Source organism: Mauremys reevesii, linkage group 1 (genome assembly GCF_016161935.1).
Source record: "Mauremys reevesii isolate NIE-2019 linkage group 1, ASM1616193v1, whole genome shotgun sequence".
NCBI classification, from domain to species: Eukaryota; Metazoa; Chordata; order Testudines; family Geoemydidae; genus Mauremys; species Mauremys reevesii.
Genome location: NC_052623.1, coordinates 239,002,017 through 239,011,357, shown reverse-complemented (window position 1 = coordinate 239,011,357; position 9,341 = coordinate 239,002,017).

Here is a 9,341-nt window from a genome sequence, read left to right as displayed (position 1 = left end):
AGGTTTTGGTTTTGCAATCAGGATGCTTTGGGTTTGATTATATCTGAGCCACCACCTTCATAGATTTCCCCTGCCCCCAAAGATTTATACAGTTATGGCAGAAGGAACCATTTGATCATGTAATCTAACTTCACAACGCATTTCACCCAGTTACATGTGCATTGAGCCCAATAACTTGGGTTTATTAAAGCATTACTTGTGTTTGGCTAAAGAATAGCTTCCGGAAAGTCATCCGATCTTGATCTGAAACAGCAAGAGATGGAAAATCTACCACTTCCCCTGGTAGATTGTTCCGGTAGTTAATCATCCTCACTGTTAAATTGTGCCTTGTTTCAAATTTGAATTTTAACTTCAGGGGAGAGTATTAAATAAAAATGATCAGTCTTGTGCATCTTGATGTTTTCATGACACTGTTGTCTCATCTGTTTTTCATAGCTGAATTTAGTACTGTTGAAAAAGGTATTCTTGATTGACGGCACTGGAAATGAAATCCTCTATCTTCAGGAAAGGTTCAGCATGAGCACACCAAAGTAATAGTTAGTACTTACATATGTAGCATTTTACATCTTCAAAGCACTGTACTAATTAATCCTCACAAGCATTCCTGTGAGGAGAACAAGTATTACCATTTTAATAATGGAGAAACTTAGAAAGAGGTTAAATGCTTGTCCCATGGTAAATTCACACTGTAAACTCCATAGATCTTTGCATTCCACCATCCCTCTCTAGGCCTGAACCCTGATGGGGAGAAACCCCCTCTAGTGTTGAGTGAGTACTTCAAGTTCCATCTCGGTTTCTAAAGTTTTTGGTTCTTCTGCTCAGTTTGCCCACAAGGATTCTAACTGAGGGTATGTCTACACTACGAAATTAGGTTGATTTAACAGAAGTTGATTTTTTTTAGAAATTGATTTGATACAGTCGATTGTGTGTCCCCACTAAGCACATTAAGTGGGCGGTGTGCATCCACAGTACTGAGGCTAGTGCCGACTTTCGAAGAATTGCACTGTGGTAGCTATCCCACAGTTCCCACAGTCTCTGCTGCCTATTGGAATTCTGGGTTGAGCTCCCAATGCCTGATGGAGCAAAAACATTGTCGGGGGTGGTTCTGGGTACATGTCGTCAGGCTCCCCTCCCTCGCTCCATGAAAGCAATGGCAAAAAATCGTTTCTCACCTTTTTTCCTGGGTTACCCGTGCAGACAACATACCATGGCAAGCATGGAGCCCGCTCAGCTCACTGTCACCGTATGTCTCCTGGGTGCTGCTGGCAGATGCGGTACTGCAGTGCTACACAGCAGCATCTCCTTGCCTTGCCTTGCAGACAGCAGATGGTGCAATATGACTGCTAGCCATCGTTGTCGTCCCGTGGGTGCTCCTGGCTGACCTCGGTTAGGTTGGTCAACGGCACTTGGAGAGACACGGGTGCTCCTGGCCGGCCTTGGTGAAGTCAGTCGGGGGAACCTGGACAAAAATGGGAATGACTCCAGGTCATTCTCTTCTTTAAGTTTCGTCTAATGGAGATTCAGTCCTGCCTGGAATATCATGGCAGCTGGAGGCTTCTGCCTCAGGCTGCTCTCCCAGTCAGCAGCACCGCACGGTCACACCTACCCCAGCCTAGCCCTTGCGTCCAGGGCTCATGAAGCCTGGACAGTAGTAAGGAGCAGTTCAACTACAGGCTGAGCAAGTGCAGAATGTGGTAGAATGTGCCTTTGCACATTTAAAAGTGCACTGGTGCAGTTTACTGACTTGGTTAGACCTCAGCAAAACCAATATTCCCATCGTTATTACTGCTTGCTGTGTACTCCACAATATCTGAGAGTAAGGGGGAGATGTTTATGGCGAGGTGGGAGGTTGAGGCAAATTGCCTGGCCACTGATTACATGCAGCTAGACACCGGGGCAGTTAGAAGAGCACAGCAGGGCGCGCTGTGCATCAGAGAAGCTTTGAAAACCAGTTTCATGACTGGCCAGGCTACAGTGTGAAAGTTCTGTTTGTTTCTCCTTGATGAAAACCCGCCCCCTTGGTTCACTCTACTTCCCTGTAAGCCAACCGCCCTCCCCTCCCCCCTTTGATCTCCGCTTGTAGAGGCAATAAAGTCATTGTTTTTTCAAATTCATGCATTCTTTATTAATTCATCACACAAACGGGGGGATAACTGCCAAGGTAGCCTGGGAGGGGTGGGGTAGTTGTAGGGGCACCCCCTAGAATGGCATGCAGCTCATCATAGAAGCGGCATGTCTGGGGCTCTGACCCGGAGCGGCCGTTTGTCTCTCTGGTTCTTTGGTAGGCTTCACACAGCACTGCTGCAGGTCCCTGTTATAACCGCTATCCTTCATGCCCTTGGAGATTTTTTTCAAATATTCTGGCATTTCGTCTTTTGGAACAGAGTTCGGATAATACGGATTCGTCTTCCCAAACGGTGATCAGATCCAGTACCTCCCGTTCAGTCCATGCTGGAGCTCTTTTGTGATTCTGGGACTCCATGGTCACCTGTGCTGATGAGCTCTGCATGGTCACCTGTGCTGATCAGCTCACCATGGTGGCCAAACAGGAAATGAAATTCAAAAGTTCACGGGGCTTTTCCTGTCTACCTGGCCAGTGCATCTGAAGTGAGACCGCTGTCCAGAGTGGTCACAATGGAGCACTCTGGGATAGTTCCTGGAGGCCAATACCGTTGAATTGCGTCCACACTACCCCAAATGCGACCCAGCAGGGTCGATTTCAGCGCTAATCCCCTTGTCAGGGAGGAGTACAGAAATTGATTTTAAGAGCCCTTTAAGTCGACAAAAATGGCTTCGTCGTATAGACGGGTGCAGGGTTAAATGATCCAACACTGCTAAATTCGACCTAAACTTGTAGTGTAGACCAGGGCTGAGTGTCAGCTGTGATTGCTTTGTGATATGTGGATACTGGTGCCCCAGAAACTGGAATGACACCACCAACTTCTCTTACAGGGACCACTAGTAACTTCAATTGGTCCCAACCTGGGTGGGATTTCAACTGGTAACCTTGTGGTGCAAAGGAGAAAGAGTAAGGATAATAAGATATAATTTATCTATCTATAGATAATTCAACATTAAATATATCAGGGGCTAGAGGAAAGGGAATAGGCATTTGTCCTTTTTTTTTTCTGTCCAAGATATGCAGCAGTCTTTCCCAGCACCTCATTTCTAAAGCTTCAACTTTCTTCACACAATTCAAATTCCATAAATTGCTATGGAAAAAAATGGGCACCAGTTCCACCTTCGTACATTTCATGAATCCATGGTTTTTCCACACTTACTTAAGGGAGGTTAAAGCTGAATGAGTCATCCCTGGTCCTCTTCTGTTTTCTTTAGAATGTTGGAGATATAGATAGATATAGATATAGATAGATGATCCCAGATAATTAAATTCATCTACTGCCTCTACAGCTTGTCTGTTTCTTGTGATGTCAATTTGTATCCTGTTTATTAATTGTGTCAACATACAGGCATTTTGTTTTTGTTGCATTCAGGAATAGTCCATATTCCTCACTAACTGTTTTAATAGCATGTAGTGTAACTATCGTACCATGTCCCCGGTATTTCACACAAACAAAGTTCTGCTCTACATAATGCAGGATTGCATAAAACAAAGGACAGTAGCAGAATTACCATCACAAGAAGTTAGTTTTGGAGAGGGCTGAGGCACATATGACCAAATCACAAAAATCCATCACATCACTGAAAAATGCAGAGTACAATCACCTATTGGTCATGCGCTTTTGATACCATCCAAGACAACCATGTTTGAAAGATACTGGCAGACACCAACAACAGACTACAGTGCAAACAGCGGTACAGGTCTGTCTCATCTTATGCTGGGGTTACGTTCTGCAGTCAGCGCATAAAGTGAAAATCGCGTATAGTCAAAATTACATTGAGTGTAAGGGCGGGCGGAATCGCCTGCACTACAGAAACCGTATTTAAATTATTTTTCTCTTTTTTGTTTTTTTTGTTTTTGCCAACTGCGTAAAGCTGAAATCGCGCATGTTAAATGCGCCTAAGATGCAACAGACCTGTAGGCAGCAGTGAGTGGTTTCCCAGGACAGAGTGAAAGACACGGGTGTATTTTGTCCCCAAGGGTTTTTAACATATACACAGAATTTATTATGAGACAAACCTTGTAAGGTTTGATAAGTGAAAGGAGCTGGGATTTCTCCTGGCTGAACTCAATATACTGATGACACAATGTGCTTTGCTACAGCTACTGACGCAATGCTAAAAGCCACACATATAAAATACCAAGAGAGGATGAGAAAAGTAGTCCAGTGGTTAAGCTGTTCGCTTAGAACATGGAAAACCCAGGTTCAATTTTTCTACTCTGTCACAGACTTCATGTTTGACCCTGGACAAGTCACTTAGTTTAACTGACCTCAGTTCCCCATTTGCTAATCGTTCCCAAGTGCTAATAGCAGTGCCATATAAGTACCTAAAATACCAGCCTCTGATGAGAACTCCAGCTGCTGCCAATGGATAGCAGCGAAGTGGTGGAGATTTGATAACTGCCACATCTCAGGTCAAGTGACTATGTTCATATTCCAGGTGTATGGTAAGTATGCACAGTCCTGAAAACATAATGAAATCTATCCTGTAGTTTGGATTCCAGCCCAGATACAGATGGGAAAGTTCACATGTACATATCAAGGAATTAGTCTAACTCAGTATTGAAACATGAAAGCTACTCTGCTGATGCTGGCCTCTTGCTATGAAGCCTCTGATGAAGAAAATCATATGGAGAACGCTGAATGGTGGGACTTAAATACATAGAAAAAAATCTGCTGATATTGGCTGCTTGCCTGTTGCAGAACTTTGTGCTCTGCAGCCTTAGAATAATTAACTTTGGTGATACCCTTGAAAAGCAGGAAACGAGCATGATGAACCAAACATGAGTTACTTCTGAGGAGCTGCACTCTCAACCAGCCACACCATTTTTCAGGCTGATTAATTCATGACACATCACCAGCTGAGACACAGCTGTTCACTAGGAAACCAGCAGAGTTTATCTGATGCGTACCAAAAGGGAAAACTCATGCACAGGAAAGCAACATTAACCAAACACTGCTGCGCTTCCTCAAATGCTGTTAGATTTTCTGTCAGCTTGACAAAATTCGAATCTGAGTGCTAATTGTGACTCTTTTTTAAAATTGAATTTTGAAGCAGGTGTTACTTCATGAGCGGTCTAATGCAATATGCCAGCACTGTGCTATGCTGCTGTCTGTAGTATTTCCTGTCCTGCAGTTTCTCATCCAGATGTCTCCCAGCCCTTCTCTGTCTAGAAAGCTGTTGAATACTCAATCACAGGTAGTAATGAGCCCAAGGTGCAGCAAAGAAAAACTTTATGGCTGTAACAATTCAGCAATGGAACCAGCTGCCAATGGCAGTTGTGGATTCACCTATTGCAAATAGTCAAGACTAGACATCTGTCAGGGTCTGTTTACGGTTAATGCTTAACTCCTGCCATGATTCAGAGGGAAGGGGCTAGAAGGCCAAGCTACACTAGGTGTATTTTCAAAAACACCTAAGGGATTTATGAGCACTAGGAAAGTCAAACTAGGATGGGGCTCCTAAATCCCTGAAACAGTTTTTGAAAATCTGTCCATAGTGTGCAGTATTTAATTTAAGGCCACATAAACCAAGAGACTTCAAGGCTGAAATTCTTAGCTAAGAACAAGCTATGTTTAGGATTGTCAGCACGTATATACCTCTCACCTACTCCTTGCCATGAAGGCCAGTTGTCATTTTACACCCAAACTTGACATTGTTCAAGAAAATCATGGTGATAGTCCATTTTTACTATTGAAAATTACTTCCGTATAATTTGTTTAGGTTATATAAAATCTTTTTAGTATAAATAAATTAATCCCATGCCATTTAAAAAAAGATCACTAGGATTATTAACTGTGTAGGTGGTGATGTACCAAACAACACCATGAATAGAACAGGCAAAAAATGTTCAGTACAAGCATTTTACTAGACACAGGCAGAGAGCAGGTGATCACATAAAGTTTAAGACTAAGACCAAATAGCAGGGCTAGACAGCACTGAAATCCTGCAAATTTTTATTCTGACAAGACGTTGTCTCCATTGATAGAAAGCTCATGGGAACAGTTGATATGAGAAATCCACCATTTTGGCCCCAAATCCTGTGAGAATAGCTGCTGTTGTATGACAAAAACAAGGAATATAGAAAGAGAACCCCTTTTGGTTTGTGCTCACTGCTTGAATCAAAAGTATAGGAGCACATTCAGTTCTGGGGATTTTAATCCAAGCAACTTCATGCACACATCTGCCTCCAAAAATCCAAAGGGTTCACATTTAAGGTTCTGTTTTGGCCCCTCTCTAGCTTTTTTACTTTTGTGAAAGTTGAATGTAGATGACACAGGACCCAGTCTTGCAAGAAGTTTGAGTGCCTTCAACTTCTGCTGATGCCTTTCTGACCTTCTAATATCTATGGATGTTCAACAGTTCACAGGCTCACTTCCATAGCTATTTAGAGGGTCTTGTAACAAGAGGCACATGAGGACAGCATCCCAATAAATCCTTTTTGGAAATCAGATTCTCCATTGACCACCTAGATCAGTGATACTCAACCTCTGGCTCAGCCCTAGAATAACTTTTATTTTATTGATCCCTAAACCATCCTTAATGACTCATACCTAGAATCTCCTATCAATTAAAATGCAAAATTGGTATGAATTAAAATGTTCTCTTACATTGCTGCTCTGGCAATCCAATGAGTTAAGTGTAGGCCTCACTCACTATTTGGGAGTGAGATGCATTGCAACATTATTGAGTAGGGATTGCAGCACTGGGTGGGACATCAGTGAAGCGAAAGGTGTATTATGCACATGATTTGCTGATACCAATTAACTAGGTTATGGAAAAAACACCACTATCTTGTGTGTGACACAGTTTTTGACCACAGCCAAAATGTATGTGTGGGACATGCTATGCATTTACTAGATGTGCCTGCAGCATGCTTCATTCACATTTTATAGATAGTCTCTTTTATTTTTTTGTGTTCATTCATAAGACTGGAAACAAAAAGAAAATCGCCCCTTTTCAGTCATGCCAGAAAGATGACATTTTACAATAAGATGCCAAATTTCCAGTCTCAGACAATTCTCAGTTCATTCATCTTTATAAGTTTTTCTTTTCTTTTGAAATGCCATAATGCTGATCAAAGGAAAATGGATAGTTTTGGAGCAAGATTTATTTACTATATTTATTGCTCTTTGTAATTCATTAATTGGCTTATGAGCCCAAAGTCCTCCTGGGAGTGTCACAAATCCACATATTGGGCCAGTCCTCAGCTGCTGGATGTTGGTGTAGGAACACTGAAGTCAATTAACTTATGCTGATTTACACTAGCTGAGGATTTAGCCCAATGTTTCAGAGCACTAAAGCCTGCATTTGCTTCTCTGATTTACCTAACAGATATGAAAAAATATGTATAGCCTAGCCATATGACTCCCTAGTGACTGCACAGCTGCATATGCTTCAGAAAAAGTTATTACCAATAAAGTTTGCATTAGCTTAGGTTTAAAAATGTTCCCCCCCAGATCTGCTTGCACATGCTGGTAACATACTGCTTTAATATTGTTTTGTGCTGGGTCTACTCATTTTTATCAAACTACACCAGAAATGTATTTCTTTGTCAAGTGGGAACATAAAAGCAGATACTCAATGAAGATGCAGAATACCTACAACTAAATAAATGATGTTACCCACTCACTGAACACATGCACACAAATTTCAGAGCTCCACAGTGCAGCTCATTTCGTGTGTGTGTCCCTTAAAGAGAACATGCTTATGTGACTAGCCTTGTTTTATTGTGGTAGCATCCAACTGCTGCAATCAAGATTGATTAATAGATTATTAGGCCAGAAGGAACCATTGTGATCCCCATAGATCTTCCCCAAAACAATGCCTGTTTGAAGTAAAGCAGATCTTTTAGAAAAAATAGCCAATCTTAATTTTAAAATCACCAGTGATAGAGAAGCCACCATGACCGTGGTAAGTTGTTCCATTTGTTAATTAACCTCATTGTTAAAAAATTGTGCCTCAGTTCCAGTCCACATTTGTCTAGCTTCAACATCCAGCCTGTTAGGCAATACATATATGATAGGCATAGTGTACACCATGTAAATAGGCATTATGTGCCTCTATTTATACAATATACATTACAGATGTATATTAGGAAGTTATGTTAGCTGAATATACAATGCTCTTCCAACAGTTCCGTTCACCCATGTCCAGAATTCCACAACCCTTTGAAAAGTCAAAGTCAGCTATGGCATTAGAAAATAGGAAACTTGTCAAAGCAAAGATGCATGAATACTTTGTATGAAGTACAATTAGGGAGTATTCACAATGAGATAGGGCAAAGTATAGGGAGGTACCTTCATGGACCAATATCTGGAGTGCTAGTATCCAAAACAAAGATAATGTACAGAACAGCGAATTAAGGCACTGGTATGACTTGGTGGGTTGTGTGTGAGCTTTATACGGGACTCTCTAATCCATGGTCTCTTGATTGTAGAGGCAGACTGAAATGGCTATTTTTAGCATAGTTATTATTTAGTTTTTGCTAGAAAGAGTCTTCTGCATCCCTGATGGAACAGTCCATTTTCCTCATTTTAACTCCATCCAACTTCCATTCTAAAGGTTCTACATGGATCATCCTTAATTTAGCTAGAGAGAAATGGACAGAACTCCCTTTTCAGCCTGTAACACCCCACTGTAATCTGTCAGATGAGTCTCCTAGGGCTAAGTGTGCTGCCACTGCAGCATTCCCTACCAGTCCCTACCAGTACATGAAGAACAACCAGGAGAGTAATTCCTGGGTCTCCTGCATGCGAGTGCAAGGTGCTACCAGTAGGTTACAACACAAAGGATTGTAACTGCTCTCTTTACCATGGTATTAAGGGCACTACTCACATAACACCACCTCACCGACATGTCCAATGTCTGCCACTGCCTGATTAGCACCTGCTGTGAAATCCTCATCCATGGCTTCCTTATCTCTTTCTTGGGCTATTAAAACAAGTCCCAGCTCTCCAGTCTCCAATATGTACAGAATATTCTCTCCAACTTCTCACATGTACAAAGCAGCACAGCTGAATCACCTGTATCCACTGACACCTGCCCTAGCTGAGAAGTCATTTCCGGATGCAGTTAAAAATGGCAAGGTACTCACTCCAACCTGACATCGTGGACCTTGTCTCTTTCTACTCCCATCCTAGCACAACTCCTCCCCCCGGCACCCTATCACTCTCTGTGCAGGGCTGCCACAGGATTCTCCAAGATGAGGGCCTTTC